This window comes from Peromyscus maniculatus, chromosome 16, assembly GCF_049852395.1.
Source record: "Peromyscus maniculatus bairdii isolate BWxNUB_F1_BW_parent chromosome 16, HU_Pman_BW_mat_3.1, whole genome shotgun sequence".
NCBI lineage: Eukaryota > Metazoa > Chordata > Mammalia > Rodentia > Cricetidae > Peromyscus > Peromyscus maniculatus.
The window spans coordinates 61,684,738-61,701,116 of NC_134867.1; the positions used below are offsets into that span (position 1 = coordinate 61,684,738).

At 40.6% G+C, this 16,379-nt stretch overlaps 1 protein-coding gene across 1 annotated transcript in view; it reads left to right on the forward strand.

Moving 5' to 3' along the window:
• The window catches only part of Pacrg (parkin coregulated), a 475,516-nt gene that overhangs the window by 197,754 nt on the left and 261,383 nt on the right, over positions 1–16,379 (forward strand). The window lies entirely within an intron of this gene.

Below are 16,379 nucleotides of genomic sequence, written 5' to 3' on the forward strand. Positions count from 1 at the left end.
TTCTTATTGACACATTGATTGTTGTGTAATACATTCTAAACAAAAGATAAAGTAGTAAAACTTTGAAAATACCCATGAGATAGCATTTTCTGACAATAAGCCTGCTAAATTTTTAAAATCCAGTGGTATCGCAGTCTAGCAGCCAATGGGCTGACCCATACCCGCTAAGTCTGGGATTGTCATCAATATGTAAGCAATCCACTTTCTCCATGATGGCCACCCGCAGGCCCCTTCTCCCAGAGCACCAACCCACAGTGCCAGACTCTTCAGCCCCTGAGAAGCAGTGATGAGATGAACCAATGCAGGCCACCGTTATGTTCCGGAATGTTCCGGCCTGCTTACTCCTGTTCTTTTCATGTGTGTGGTGTGTGCTTTTGGCAGCACTTAAGTGCTGAGCCATCGCCCTATGCTCTTAACTATTTAGAATATCGAAACCCAGTACTTTTTATATCCCAGGAGGACACATGGATCACTAAAATGACTTTGAAACAGCCACATGACTGTGTTGATTAAGACCCCGTAGCTGTTTATGGTTTAACACCCAACCATACTGATGGACTGCTTGCTTGTTGGTGGTTTTGAGACAGAGTCTCATGTAACCTAGGCTAGCCTGGAACTTTCTATTTAGCTAAGGCTGGCCCTGAACTACCACCCGTTCTACCTCCGTCTCCCAAGTGCTGGGATTACAGACATGAGCCACCACACATGATAAATATACAGTGATCTTGATGAGAGCGTGGTTTGAATGGCCCCAAACTTTAAATAACATGAATGCTCATCCCATCACTGCTCAATACATACACACACAAACACATCACACACACATATAACACATACACATAACACATGTATAACACACACATACACAAAAAACACATAAACACATATGTACATGCATAACCATAGCAAATACATATACATGGCATACACACAGTCACATAACACATGCATATATATAATTATAACACATGTACACACATACATAGTGCATATATATCCACATGCACCCATACATGTAACACACATACACACATGCACATATACATGTATAACACAAATCTTAACTGTCCTGCTAGATCCACTTCCTACACCACTCTGTTTAATAAACCCTGCCACAGTCCATCAGCCAGCACAAACCTCTCCATCTGGTTTTATCTCTGTCTCATGTCTGAACACCTCTCTATACCTCTGCGAACCATTATGGTGAATTGTATGGGTGTCTTATCTCATCTCCCAGACTATTAGGTCCTTCAAAGGCACAGCTCGCGTCCCGGTCATTTTAAACCTCCCCCAGTACCCGATGCAGGCCATGAAAGCCACAGGCCCCAGTAAATGCCAAATTGGGTTGATTTTGAGCTGTCTCTGGTGGCAGCCTGGAGCAGCGTGTCCTTTGCCAGGTTTTTTTTTTTTTCCGGGTTTTTCCCTTTAATAATGCAATCTTTTTTCTTCTGCACAAACGTGTCTCAATCTACAGAAATAGCCGTAACTCGGCACCTAGCTTCCCGCGTGTGTCCTGTTGTAGAGGGGTCTAATGAGTGAGCTCTGCTTAGTGAAGGAATAATGAGGGGCTTTCTCATGTTATGAATCATGTACCCTCATTTAAGTGGTGCTAAGAAACCAAGATTACTTTGTTTGGTGTAGACATTTGATTTTTTTATTTTTGTTTGTTTTTTGAGACAGGGTCTCTCTACATAGCCCTGGATGTCCTGGAACTTACTATATAGACTGCCTGCTTCTACCTCCCAAATGTTGGGATTAAAGGCATGCACCACCACACCTGGCTGACAATAGACATTTTACTGTAATTTCATATTTTGCATTTTCTAGCTTTAGTCTGAGGTTTCACTTGTTTTTTCTCCTATCAGAATAAAGATTACTAAGTATACATTAATGCTGCTTTAATGCCCCCTGTAAGCATTCTATTGAGTAGAAACCAAGAGGTTGACTTAAATAAAATAAATTCTGCTGATGTTCCCTTCCCCTCGCCTAGGTCTAAAACTGGCAAGTACTATTCAAAAAATAAAATTAAAATTACCAGAAATTAATAAGAAAATGCACAAAATTATATTTAGAAAGAATAAGGGCCCAAGACTTGGAAATTTGTATGGCGGGTGATATTTAACAAATGGTCAACGTGTGAGCTTCTTCCATCAAGTAAATTTATACTGTGAAGAGAAGGTTGGGACTTTCACCAACAATTTCAATCAAAATTATTTGAAATACAGAGAGAGAGAGAGAAAGAGAGAGAGAGAGAGAGAGAGAGAGAGAGAGAGAGAGAGAGGAGATGCATGTGTACATTTTCAATATAGTTGCTGGCATAATTTTACCTATCCCCCATATTTCTTATTGTTGCCCTCAGTCACAAGTCTATGCTCACAACTTCCAATCAATTCCCAATTATTTAATGTTATCCCAGAAATCAACAGGAAAAAGCTTGCATTCCTTTAACTTTTCAGCAGGAATATTGAGATCTAGTTTGTGGTTTTGTCTCTGGTGAGATCTAGTGTAGCATGAATCTTAAAAGTTCTTATTAATAAAATCAAACCTGAGCCAGGTATTGGGGTGAACTGGAAGATCAAAGAACCAGAACAAGCCACAGCTACCTCACCTCGCCGGATCCTCAGCTGGTCTTGTTTCCTCAGACTGGAGGCCTCTGAATCCTCATCCAGAATGGGTCTCAGCAGAACTGCTGCTAGAAGCCTGAAAGCTTAACCAGGCCAAATGCTTAACCAGCCAAATGCTTAACCAGGCCAAATGCTTCTAGTTCCTGGTCCTCACACCTTATATACCTTTCTGCTTTCTACCATCACTCCCTGGGATTAAAGGTTCACTTTCTGGGATTAAATGCATGAGTCACCATGCTTGGCTGTATCCTTGAACACATGGATTTCTGCCTCTGGAATGCTAGGATTAAAGGCATGTGCTACCACTGCCTATCCTCTATGTTTAATATTGGGCTGTTCTGTCTCTTACCCCAGATAAGTTTATTAGGGTGCACAATATTTTGGGAAACACAGTACCACTTCAATCTAGTTTGTTTTTTGTTTTTTTCTTTTCTTTGTCTCATATAAACAATAATATAAAAAAAAATTCCGCTAGGTGCTCACATGTAATTCATCAGGATTAAATAAGTTGGTTTCAGGAGTGGCTTCTAAACGTGGAAAAAATTGCAAATTCCAATAATATCCTGTTCTGTACATTTGTTTGTTTGTTTGTTTGTTTGTTTGTTTAGAATCTCCTTGTACACTCATCTACTAATACTTATTTTAGAAACAACCTAGTAGCAATGAGGGTAGAGCTGTTCCATACACAGATAGGAAACTCTTTGCAGAAGGTTAATTAGTGCATTTGGATCTGACCTTGTTCGATTTGCATCAATTATTTGCAAGACATTGAAATTTCCCTGATATGGGTATTAGTAATATCTGGTCCAAATATTGATAGAACATAGAAATATATAAGCATTAAGAAAGTCTCATTAAATTTATCCAGTATAAGCAAGAATAGGAAACAATTGTTTTAAATACAGAAAGATGCTGGTGTGGGATTTGTACATGAAATCAACGATAGTTGTAGCTGCAATTGAACTGATTCAAGACCAGACAAGTCATCCCAGACAGATATAGTAGAAAGCGATAGCCATTAAAGTCTTGCTAAAGAGCAAGGAAGGATTTGGATAAAGGTGGAAGCTGGGCTGCTGGATTGAGACGGGGATTGAAACACAGATCAGCCTACACCATGCAGCTTTGAATGGCAAGCTCAGTGAGATTTCATCAGTAGGGTGTGAATCACCAACCACTCAGATGTTTTCAGAAGGCAGCATTTGGGTAGAGAGTCAACTATATTCTTCAGAAAGCTGAGATTAGCATTTTATGGACAATAGATAAAAACAGGAAATCTGCTGGGTGGTGGTGGTGCACGCCTTTAATCCCAGCACTCGGGAGGCAGAGGCAGGCAAGTTCGAGGCCAGCCTGGTCTACAAAGTGAGTTCCAGGAAAGGCACAAAACTATACAGAGAAACCCTGTCTCAAAAAATACCAAAAAAAAAAAAAAAAAAAAAAAACCAGACCAAAACAAAACAAAACAAAAAACAGGAAATCTAACGAATCTGTGTATTTTGGTAGAATTTATCCTAAGGAAACAAGTGACTGTCTGTGGAAAGAGCTCTGCAGGTTCTTCCATTACTTAAGACCAATGGGGGTCGGGGGGAGGGTCCATAGACTATGGTGCAGTTGCTTAATAGACTATTATGACATGGCTCTCAATTATGAAGCTTGCAAAAGTCAATCATGTACAAAATCTACAGACTGCAATAAAAGAGGAAGAGTCATGGAAAAGCCCGTCTGATCCTAATGCAATCTGAGTTCCATGTAGGGAAACAACATGTAAGACACAGCAGGCCATGCACCTGGACAGCCATGCAGGAGCCTCTGAGTGAAGAGACTGTTGTTGTGTTTCTGTTTGTTTGTTTGTTTGTTTGTTTGTTTGATTGATTTTTCTTTCTTTCTTTCTGAATTACAGTGTCCAATGTGTTTCTCACGGGGTGTATTTAAAAAAAAAAAATCAATGCTTTTTTCAATAGGCCAATCAAGAACAGAGGAGCCCTTGAGCCAAGCAGCCACTATGTGACTTCAGAGAAGGGTTCTCACGCATGTGAGGCAGGGGCAGGGAGGACCCTGTGTTACTGAGACCGCTATGGCTTGCTGGGCGGTGCGGCTCTAGGCAAGGGCCACAAGGGCAGGAGAAGCAGATGAGGCATGGGGGGGCTCATGTGGTTCCCTAGTCAGCGTCTGTGCTAGAAGGGTCTCCCAGGTATCTCACTGATGAAACTAGAGCTCTTCAGGCCCTCCTCAGTTTAGAGCCGAGGAATATGCCCCTGTGTATAGAAACCCTGTCATCTTCAACCTTTCATATATCAAAGGAAATTCAGACAGTTGTCTTGAACAATGTCACAGTCCTGACTGCTCTGGATACACAGCCAGAAAGAGATGGCTATACCATATCATGTTGGTCAAAGAAGACACATCTTCAGAATATTGTTCTAGAAGAATTTCTGGAAACCTGGGCATGATGTTGATGGTAGTTAATATTGTTAACATGATCACACCTGTTTAACTGTGATTGACTAATCAAACAGATCTCAAGTCTTCTTGCCACATACAAACAAACAAAAAAGTAACTATGTGAGATAGTGGGCATCTTAAACTGATTGTGAAACATCCTTTTCCTATATACACATATAGGATACATATACATCAAAGCATTGAGCTGCACAGTTGTAATGCATACAATGTCGGCATGTTAGTAATTCTGATAAAAATAATAGTCAAGGGCTAGGGAGATGGGTTAGTGGGTAAAGTTCTGGATACACAATCATGAGGACCTGAGTCCAGATCCCTAGGATCCCAACACTATGGAGAAGAGACAGGCAGATCCCTGAAGTTTATTATCTAGGCAATCTAGTCAAAACTTTGAGCTCTAGGTTCATTGAGGAGCCCTGTCTCCAAAACAATGGGGAGACTGACAGAGGAAGGCATCTTACATTGATTGACCTCTAGCATACACAGACATACATACAGATGCAGCAGACACAGACACACACACACACACACACAGAGAGAGAGAGAGAGAGAGAGAGAGAGAGAGAGAGAGAGAGAGAGAGAGAGAAAGAGAGATATGACAGACACACATAAACAAACACTCACTTATACACAGACACATACACATACAGAGACATACACAGAGATACCCACATATACAGAAATGTACATGCATACACAGATACACACACACACAAACAAACACACACACACAAACACACATAAACAAATGCATACACAGAGAGAGACACTAGTTGTCAGTCCTGACAAAAATATAATAAAAACTCCACTTAGGTCCATGGTGGAAGTGATCAAACATAGTTTGCTAATTTGTTCAAACTACACATAGAAAATGCATTGTATATTTAATGCAAAATAGACCCCCTATACAAATCATTCTATACAAAAATATACATTCATTGCCTATAACCAAGATAAAACAGATAAAAAATACATACCTCCATCTAGGAAAATAATTAAATTATGATTACTCTGTTCAACAGAATATTGCATAGCCATTAAAATAACATATTAGCCAAAAAATGCATATTTCAAGTTTTTAAAAAAAGCATGCTAAAATTCTGTACACAGTAAGAGTTTGAGCCTTGTAAGATATGTAAATGAGACCATACTAATCACATGCCCAAGTGTTATCAATGATTGTCTCTTGATGGTGGTGCTATAGGTCATCCTTCTCCTCCTTTAAAATTGTTTTCAGCCAAGGGCACACCTTAGTCATACAACTGGAGGCTAACAATAATTGAAGAACTTATGTGTTAAAGGTCAGGATGTGTATTTGAGACTCATCCACTTGGAGGTAGTAGGAAAAGTCCTGGGTGGTCCTTCAGCTCCAGAGGGACATGTGTGGTCTCTCTCAGTAACTGCTCAGTGTGTAGATTTTCTACAGTAAACAGCAGCATTCTAATGATTCAGTCATGTTCAGCAAAAGTCAATTAGAGTTGGAGGCCTCTGTAATTTGGGGATGCTCGATAGAATGAACATGATTTTAAAACTTGATTTGATAAAGATGAAACTTGACATTCACATACAGGAATCCATTTCTTAGTTTTTTCAGAAAATATGTCATGTTCAATTTTAATTTCAACAAATAGAGAGCAAATCTACATAAAGCAAAAAAATGCTAAAGATTTGTTTGCCCTGAGATATGTTTTGCTCAGTATAATTGGATTGTCAGAATGTGCCTGACATATGCTAATGAAACAGCAAGAAAGCCAAAATATGGTTTATTTGGTTACATTAGTCCTTTTTAGAGTGAAACCAGCAGCAATTATTCTGCTCCTACTTAGACATTTGGAATGAAAAATTACAAAACAATACTACCCTGGCCCTAGGAAACAGATGAGGGTATTGACTGAGTAGGAGCAGGGTACCACCCAGCTGCATCCTCAGCCACAGAATTCATTATTCATTAGACCTCTAAAGTCTCTCTCTCTCTCTCTCTCTCTCTCTCTCTCTCTCTCTCTCTCTCTCTCTCTCTCTCTCTCTCTCTCTCTCTCTTTTCAGGTGCAAACCTCTTATTGGGTTTAATATTTAAATCTGGAAATCATTACTTTTTTAATCTCTGCTGCAGGACCTATGCTAAACAATGTTTCCTCTGCCCGTGGTGGCGTTAAAACAGTTACTTATGTTTTCTGTATGTGTGATACTAAAGTCATTTAGATTAGATTTGTTCATAAGGATCCACATAGAGAATCTAGCAATGTAGCTCCAAGAGTCTAGGCCAGTTGTCTCCAGGCATAAGCATCACCAGCTGCCCTTCCAGGCCTTCCAGTATGTATGGTCAACACCAAGACATACCAGTCTGATCTCCCACACCTAGGTGTAAGGGTCTGTCTGACTCTATTCTAGACACCTATCCTTACTAGCAGGAACAGAGGGGAAATGGCATTTTAATTAATTGTGCAGTAAGTCCCAAACCACTTGGACTTGGAATACTGAAATAATTGGGACACAGCAAATACTATCCTGGAGGCATCTAGACATAAATAAAAATAAAAGAAACTTGAAGGGTTGCTGGAAGGGCCTCTTTTATCGGCAGGGAGCAGCCAGGTTTATTTGCCTCTCCTGTGACTGGGTAGGTGCAGGCTCAGATGGGAACCACAGCCCTGTGCTCATTGAATACATGATGGTGAACGGTTTCTCTAACCTGCCTTCGTTCCACCAGTGAGTACTTTTAGTAAGCCCCTGTTCTGTGCAGGTAGGTTGTCTGCTGGCCTGAGGTTTTAGGTCCCTGTAGGAAACAGGGACCCTTAAAGGCCAGTTTATAATTTAAACATGTTGGTGCTATTATGGGTGCTCATCGTGGACCAAAATTGTTGACACTCAATGTCTTAGAACCCAAAAGTAAATGCTGATATGATTTGCTATGTAGCTATTTCTGACAGAATATTACTTTTATGTGGTTCCATATATTATGGACTTCAGGTCACTCGCCGGTATCTTTGCCTTCGCCTTGGCCAGCCTGTTTATATGTGTCTTTCTATAGTCCTGTGTGCCTACCTTGTGCGGAGCCTATATGCTGGTCTGCACGTGTATCTGTGCCCATCTACGTAAGGTCCATATGTATTGTTTGTGCCCAGTGCCTGCCAGTGTCCGCTGCCTCCCCAGAGGTCTGTGTGAATGAGTACGTCCTTTCTGCTCTCTGATCCTCATATCTTCACCATCCCTCCACCCATGACTCTCCCCCTTTCCTAGCATCCCTTAGACTTGGCAGTACCATCACCACAAACTGTATTAGACACATGTATGCTGAAGCTCATGATAGATGCTCAGTGTGAGGTTGAGTGTAAAATGTCCACTACCTCTTTAGTCTACCAACCCACTTAAATTGGATTAAACACAATAGAAATTATTCAGAATAAAAATGGCTTGGCCTTCTATATAGTTCCACAGTTCTATAACGTTTTAGTGGCAGACACTAAATATTTCATTCTCAGAGAGGATTAGCATTTTAATTATACAAACTGTGTTTACCATATGAAGTCTGGTTTTCCAATGCAAAGTTTAATCCACCAGATATGACTAATTTTCTTGTGAGTTTTCCTTTAACCTTAGCCTTTCAAATTTTCATAGTGGAATATTATTAATCCTGGTGATTCATGACCCGCCCCTGGTATTTTGCCATCTTTAGTATGAAATCTTTCATTTAGAAACTGCACATAGAGGTGGGAACCTAAAGTATTACTTGGTAGCATTAATTATAAGGCCTAATTATAAATACTATTGCCTACAATGGTTATAATCTTACAACTCAGATTGTGCTAGAAACCTGAAACTGGGTGCACTTGTAACGTCCTCCGGCTGCATCTGGTAAAAGTGGGCTGCAAAAGACTGAATTCCAAGCCAGATTTCCTTTAGATTACTGTGACAATCAAGATCCTATGTGAGTACCTGAGACAGCAGGGAGCCCAATAATTTAAGTCACACCCACCCTGACTAGGTTAGTTTTCTTTCTTCTCAGGCCTGGTCCAACATCTCCAATGTGACCTTGTTCTACCCATCAATGAGGTCATGACTGGGGTAGTCTGTCACTGGGGTAGACCACCCTACCCAGGGTCACACTTGGGAGTCCTTGGGGTTAAACTTTTTCTGTTATTGTGAGAGGCTGAGACTTGTGAAGAGGGTATCCTTTGAGGCCTGTGATGGAGAGTAGTCCTCAGTTCTCTGGTAAACAGGGCTTCCCTAGATTCCCCCATATCACATGATCCAGAAGGGCCCTGGGACAGAAGCGCCATCTCAAGCAGGGACAATCTTGTGCCATGATGTTTTGATTCTTTGAAGAAAAGTCAACCTATACTCAGACTTGGTTCTGGCATGCCCTCAATGTGTGTGACTGTATCATCTCTTTCTTTAGCTGTAAAAATGAGGGCACCAAGGGCTGCTGGCAAGGGATGGCAGGTTCAAGGAACCAGGGAAATGGTCATGTGCATGGTTGGACTTCTTATCATTGTGCAACTTTATTGTGGACACTTTGCACTCCAGGCTCTGTGTTGGATACCAATAATTCCATCAATAGTGCAAGCTCTGAGCTTGGAGAGCTATTACTTTGGGGGTGAACACATGACTTACACACAGTCCCTGCAGGTGCATGCTGAGGTGGAATGCAGGAGCCAGGTTTCTGAAGCACATCTGGGGCCCTTGGCCTCAGAGCAGCCAGCCATCAGCAAAATCTGACAGTCCCCATTTCTGCCACATCCTAGGAAGGCACTTCTTGGCCAAGAATGCAGTGCATTCTTGGGCTGGAAAAGACTCAGCACCCCTGGAGAGCTGAGTCTTCCACAGATGGCAGCTGAAGACTCTTGAACACATGGATGTTCACTGCCCAGGAACTGGCTTTAGGCTTTGTCCAAAAATCCAATGAAACTGAATGAGAAGAAAATGGGTCTCCATGAAGAGAGTGATGAGCAGCACTTCATCTTTAAAGAGCGAGCAGCTGGCTCCAGGAAGCCTGGGATGCAGAAATCAGTACAGCTGCTCTCTCCACTCTGTTCACTGTCTCTGTATTTACATACTTCCAAGATAAGCATCATAGTACAAGAACCAGGGTGAGTGGGGGGCGGGGAATTAATGAGATAGAAGCAAAAGCCTGTAGACAAAGCAGAACCAGCATTGTTGAAGATGATGAGACCAAACCAAGAGCAGGAGACAGCAGTCTGTGTAGGAAACTTCAAGGATGACTCAGTCTTTTGTCCCCTGGGCATGCTCATCTTCCATAAGGCTGGGATCCTCGGCCCCATTCACAGGCCAGTTACCTCTTCCAGAAGTAGCCTGCACTGGACCTGATTCTTAGTAGAATTTGATTTAATTATGTGGTCTTGTTTATGGGTTTGAGCAGTTAGGCAGGACAGCATTCACTTACATGAGAAAATATAGAAAAGTTACACGGTGAGATTCTGTTATAACTTTTTACTCAACGTAATTAAATTCTAGCCTAATGTGCCAAGACAGAACAGTGTAATATACGCTCTGGCATTTGTTTAGCCCAAGAAAATTCACTCATCCAAGAAGTCCACTGATAGTGTACTCATTTAATGTAATTACCCTATTATGCATAAAATAATGTGCTTAAAGAGAGTTAGGCAACCTGCTTTAATCACTGCAGTAAGTTGTAAATGAAATAAAATAACCCTGGCTGTATTATTAAAAATATCAAAGGCATTTAATGAGGAATCTGCCCTAGCTGAATAAAGGCAAATATTTCAGAATGACATCAAAATATTGTGTGTATTTGGAAGTAAGAATGTTAGGAATTTTTAATTAAAAAGTTGCCCCAGCTGATATGTACTACACTCCCTAGGCATGTCTGCTTGGTAACAGCCGTGCTTGGGTTGGACAGAAGCACAGAGGCTTGGCACTCAGTCCAGCTGCTGCCCAGTGCAGCATCTGTTTGCTGCTAGGCAAGGTTTTCCATTTAAAAAATCTTGATTGACTGTCAGAACTCATCTGTTATCATTAAAGTCTTCCTCTAGCTGACCTTCAAAGGGCTTCCCAATGCCACGTGTAGAGACATGTACTGAGGAAAAGACGACAGAGGTAAATAAAAATGGTTTGAAACAAATAACAGTGAATCTTAAAATACCTTTTCTTTGGGTATAAAAAGATAAATGCACAGAAATTATCAAAACAGTAGCAGCCATACATAGCTCAGCTGTCTTTGTGTAGTCCATGATGCCTGGATCACAATAGACACTTTTTACGTTGAATAAAAAGTTATAACATAATCTCACTGAGTGACACAGAACAGGGTAAGAGAAAACTCCTTGACTGAAAGAAGGAAGTTAGTATAAGAAAGAGAGATGCCTTTGTATTTTGCAAAAGCAGTTTGGTTGTGTAACTGGGGCACGTTCTGTCTATTGACACATGAATAGAGAGAATACTTATTTATTATAGATAATCAAGAGACTAGAAATAGCTATTTGGGTCTCCCTTCTACCCTACTCTCTCCCATGGAAGTGTTTTCCTGTAAATAGACTACACACTAGGTAGGCCTCTCTGGTAATGACTGTCCACCTATCCTCCACAGCTGGGTTCATAGAAACCCGAAGGCCCCAAAGCTGGATCCAGCTCTCAGATATGCTTAGCAAGCCCAAGCAAATATTTTTTGAGACACCTACCACTTGAGAGTTTTCATGGCCAAGTCGCTGGGTTCTCTTGAAAGCTGAAAGTGCTATCAATCTTGGACCCTCCTTCTTGCCTGTCAGGACAGATCTGGAGCATACTAGGGGGCAGTGCACCCCAATTTTCTCCATTCTCACCACCTGCTCTCCAGTGCGGTAGTCTAAAGCCAACTAGCATCAATTACCTTGTTTACATTATAATTTTTTTCATAGTAATAAAGAAATAATCCTGTGGTCCCAGATTGCCTAGCTGAGCCCATGCTGCCAGAAAAAAAATGGAAGAGAACAAATTTTTGTGTGGAAGCGAATAATTACCTCTTCATGATTAATAAGCAAATACAGCCTTCTGTAGGGAGAGAGCACAATAGGACGCTTCAGTGATTCATTTGCATAATTCCAAATGCATTTGAACTTCAAACCTACTCTTTACAAATATTAGTGATGAAAGAAACAGGAAATTGAGTCTGTGACACAAGAACAGGGTGAGAAAAAACACAAGCTTGAAAAGGCTAATAAGTACAGCTAGGAGGAGGTAGACCAGAAGGAGCGTGCTGGATACCATCCCTTTCCCTCTGTCTGCTTCAAAGTCTGCCTGTTGTTTTCAGCTAATATTTTTCTCTTCCCTTTCTCTGTCTTTGTTTTCAGGTGCAATTATTTTAACTATGCCCATTCTCCTCCCCCAGAAATTCTTTTGCTTATTATTAGCACCAGGGTATGAGTTTCAAGAGCAAAATCTAGTCTAACAGCAACAGTAGCAACAAAGACAGAATCCATTCTTTATGTCTGTTGTCGTCTCCACCTGCCATGAGGTTAGCTACATTAATCACAGTAGCCTTCATCCTCACAGTTACTTTAAGGTAGCATTGAGCCCTCCATCCTTGCAGATGATATGACTGAAGTTTAAAATGATTAAGTAATTTCCCCCGTAATGAAGGCAGAACCACCAGTTACATTAGGTCCACATGGCTGCACAGTGCCTGCTCCTTCCCCTTGGACTCACTTGGTCATTGCCTAATCATTCCTACTGGGTAGTTAACTCATGCTTAAAAAACAATAGCCATATCGGTCTGTTTCAGAGTTCACTGATCTTAAATTATAAGTTACAAAAAAGAGACCTTACTGTAATTTAAGTCTTGGTTACTCTTTACTTGCCCAAGTAAACACATGAAAAGGTTTTAAAGTTGCAATTTCTTATTACATTGTCTCATACTAGATGTGGGCACAAATGCAACCATAAATATAAAGGGCATTCACTGCAACACATGGTACATATGGCCTTCTAGTGTAGGTCTGAGAGGAATCAAAGCTGCTTCTTGATGAAAATGTTTATTTGTTCATTAGTTCATTGATACAGAGTGGTGGTTGAGGCAGATGAAAGCATGGGCTTGGTATCAATGAACCTTGACTATAAAATTCTCTCTGCTAACTGTGAGGCTTGCTCAAGGTCCTTAACTACTTTTATCCCCACCTAATTATTTTCTTTGTGTATGTGGACATATGGAAACATGGACATATTGATACCAGGGAACCACCTTCAGTGTTACTCCTTAGGAGCTGTCACACTTGTTTTTTGAGACAGGGTCTCTCCTTGTCCTGGATTCTGCCACATATGCCAGGCTGGCTGACAAGTGAATCCCAGAGACCCATCTGTCTCTGTCTCAGCACTGAGACTGCAAGTACTCACCACTGTGGCTTCTTTACTGAACTCATTGACCTGGGTCTTCACCCCATTCTCTCACATAGCATTCAAAATGCCAGCTTGAGGACCAGCTCAGCTGGTACAGGTGTGTGACGTTAAGCTTCATGAACTGAATTCAGTCCCCCAGAACCCACACCGTGGAAGGAGAGCACTGACCCATATGAATCATCCTCTGACGCCACACATGGGCTTCAGCATGCACGGCTTTATACATATACAAGCAAATGAATAAGTAGATAAATAAATAGAATAGAATAGAATTTTGTTTAAATGTCATCTCTTTTTGAAAAATACAGTGAGAATCCATTACCTGTGGCAGGACACCTTGCACAGCCTTGATACAGGGGGAGGGCCTTGGACCTGCCTCAACTGAATGTACCAGGCTTTACTGACTCCCCGTAGGAGGCCTTGCCTTTTTGGAGGAGGGGATAGGGGTGAATTTGGAGAGGAAGACTGGGCAAGAGCAGAAGGAGGGATGAGAGGGGGTATCTGTGGTCGGTATGTAAAATGAATAAAATTCTTAATAGAAAAAAAAGAACAAGGAAATAGCTTAGTGACAGAATAAATTGGCTAAAATGCTAAAAAAAAGAAGAAAAAGAAAAAGAAGGTGAGAATATCTCAAGAGATGGATGATGGATGAATGGATAGACAGAGAGAGATGATAGATAGGTGGATAGGTGGATGGATGGATGGATGGATGGATGGGTGGATGGATGGATGGATGGATGGATGGATGGATGGATGGGTGGATGGACAGATGGACAGATAGATATCCAGGTGCTCTCGTTCTCCCCAGAATATCTGTGTGCTTTCAGATTCATCATCCCGTGTAGTTGTAACTTTGGCACAGTGCTCTTACAGCTTTCTCTCAGCGTGGTTTCGGGTAGAATCTGAAGTGGTGTCACCGTTTTGTCCCTGCTTTGGGGTTTGTGTCTTCTGTCTCTTTTTATGGTAGCGCTCTCCAGAGGCTTGTCTGTAATCCGTCTGCCCAAGGAGCGAGTCTTAGGTTGCACACGTTTTATCTGTCATTCTTCTGTCCGGTCTCATCAGCTTCCATGTAGATGCATGCTATTTTTATTATTACTGTGGCGTGCCTTCTATTTTCCCCAGTGTTTTGGTTTTAGTGGAGATCACTGACTTCGGATCCCATTTTGTTCTCACAGGGAGTTTATCAGTAAATTTACTTCTAACTGCTTTGTTTGTTGTAGCCCACAAATTTCTCAGTTAAAATGCTTCCAAGTTTTGTTCTTGACACATAGATTTTGTTTATTTTCAGAATATTCTAGGACTTTTCCAAATATCTTTATGTCACTAGGTTTCCATTTAAATTCCCGTCGTCAGATAGTATACCTGTGTGACTTGAACACTTTTTAAACTTCCTGAGACTTGTTTAATGTCCAGAAACATCCTGGATTTCCACAAAAGCCTCCTGTGCACTTTAAAGAGTGTGTGTGAGGCGGCGGCCGGGTACCAGGTTCTGCATCGTTTGCGTGAACACGGTGATAGTGCTGTTTGGGTCAACTGGTTGGTGAGGTTGCTTAGCTGCTATAGATCTTTCTAGATCTTCTTTTTCTGGCAAATGTTGAGACAATGACTTAAAGTATTTAATGGTAGTTAAGGCTACTTATTCATGCAATTCTATAATGTGTTTTGAAGTTCCATTTTTGGGTGCATAAATGTTCGGCATTGTCATACTTCTTAATGAATTGGCCCTTTATATAAATATAAACTATAATAAGCAATATAAACTTGTATTCTTCATCCCTGGTCAATTTCCATACCCAGAAAGCTACTCTATTAATATTAATGTACCACTAATGATTTACTTTTGATTGATGTTGCTATTATCTTTTTATCATTTTAAAATGCTCTTGAGGCAGTTTATAATTTTTCTTTATCTTATGTATGGTGTATCTGTCTTTTAATTGAATTGTATATATTATTATGGTATGGTTGCTTGTGAAATGTGTCATTTCCTGAGTGGGAGATGATCTGTGCCATCTTTACATCAGATAAAGAATTAATATCCAGAATATACAAAGACTAGGAAAAAAATCATTCTGTAGAAGAACTGTGAAAGTTTTCCTTAATTTGGCTATATTAAGTATTTTTATAGTTCCCTTTTATATTAGTTTAGTGATTGTCTTAATTTTATAGCATATGTTTTAACTTATATTAGAACATCATAAAAGATTACAGCCTTCATGTGCAGTGTAAAAATACTGGTTTTTCATTCCTTCCCTCCGAAGCTTCTAAAGCCCAAAATACACTGTTATTTTGGCCTCAATCTTTTAGAGATATAAATAGGAAAAAATATGTGTTTTTTAAAAAGCCTTTCTTCATATGGTCCCACATTTTCATCTGGCATCGTTTCCTTCCACTTGAATTTTCTGCCTTTGTATTTGTTGAAGTGTCACTTTGCTGGTCATAAATTATTTTGTATGCCTGGAATACAAAGAACTCACCAACATTGTCCCAACCCATCGTTTAAAGAGGACTCTTGTGGGTAAAGGTGGTCTAGCTTTGTGTTAAGCACACTCGCTTATTGACTGTGCCCTTCTTCCCGGTCTCAGTCTCTGATGGGCCTGGCTGTGTTTTCTTTCTTTTCTGTGCTTGAGGTTTGTTGGGTTTCTTGGATCTGTGGGTCAATAGCTTTCATCAATTTTGGAAAACTTCAGCAAATCCCTCTCACATACCTTTTGGGACCCCACGTACACATGAACTTGAGGCCATTCCGTAGCTCCCTCCTGATCTTGCTCCTCAGGTCCTTTCGTAGATGAGTGCTTTGTAACTGCTACATCTTTGAGTACATTTAGCATTTGTTCTGTGAAGTATAATTCACCACTAGAAATTTCTCCTAACATATTTTAAATCTCTGGAATGTTATTTTTCACCTCTGTAGTCCACTTAGAACTTTACAAACATCTTGAACTAGTCCCTGTT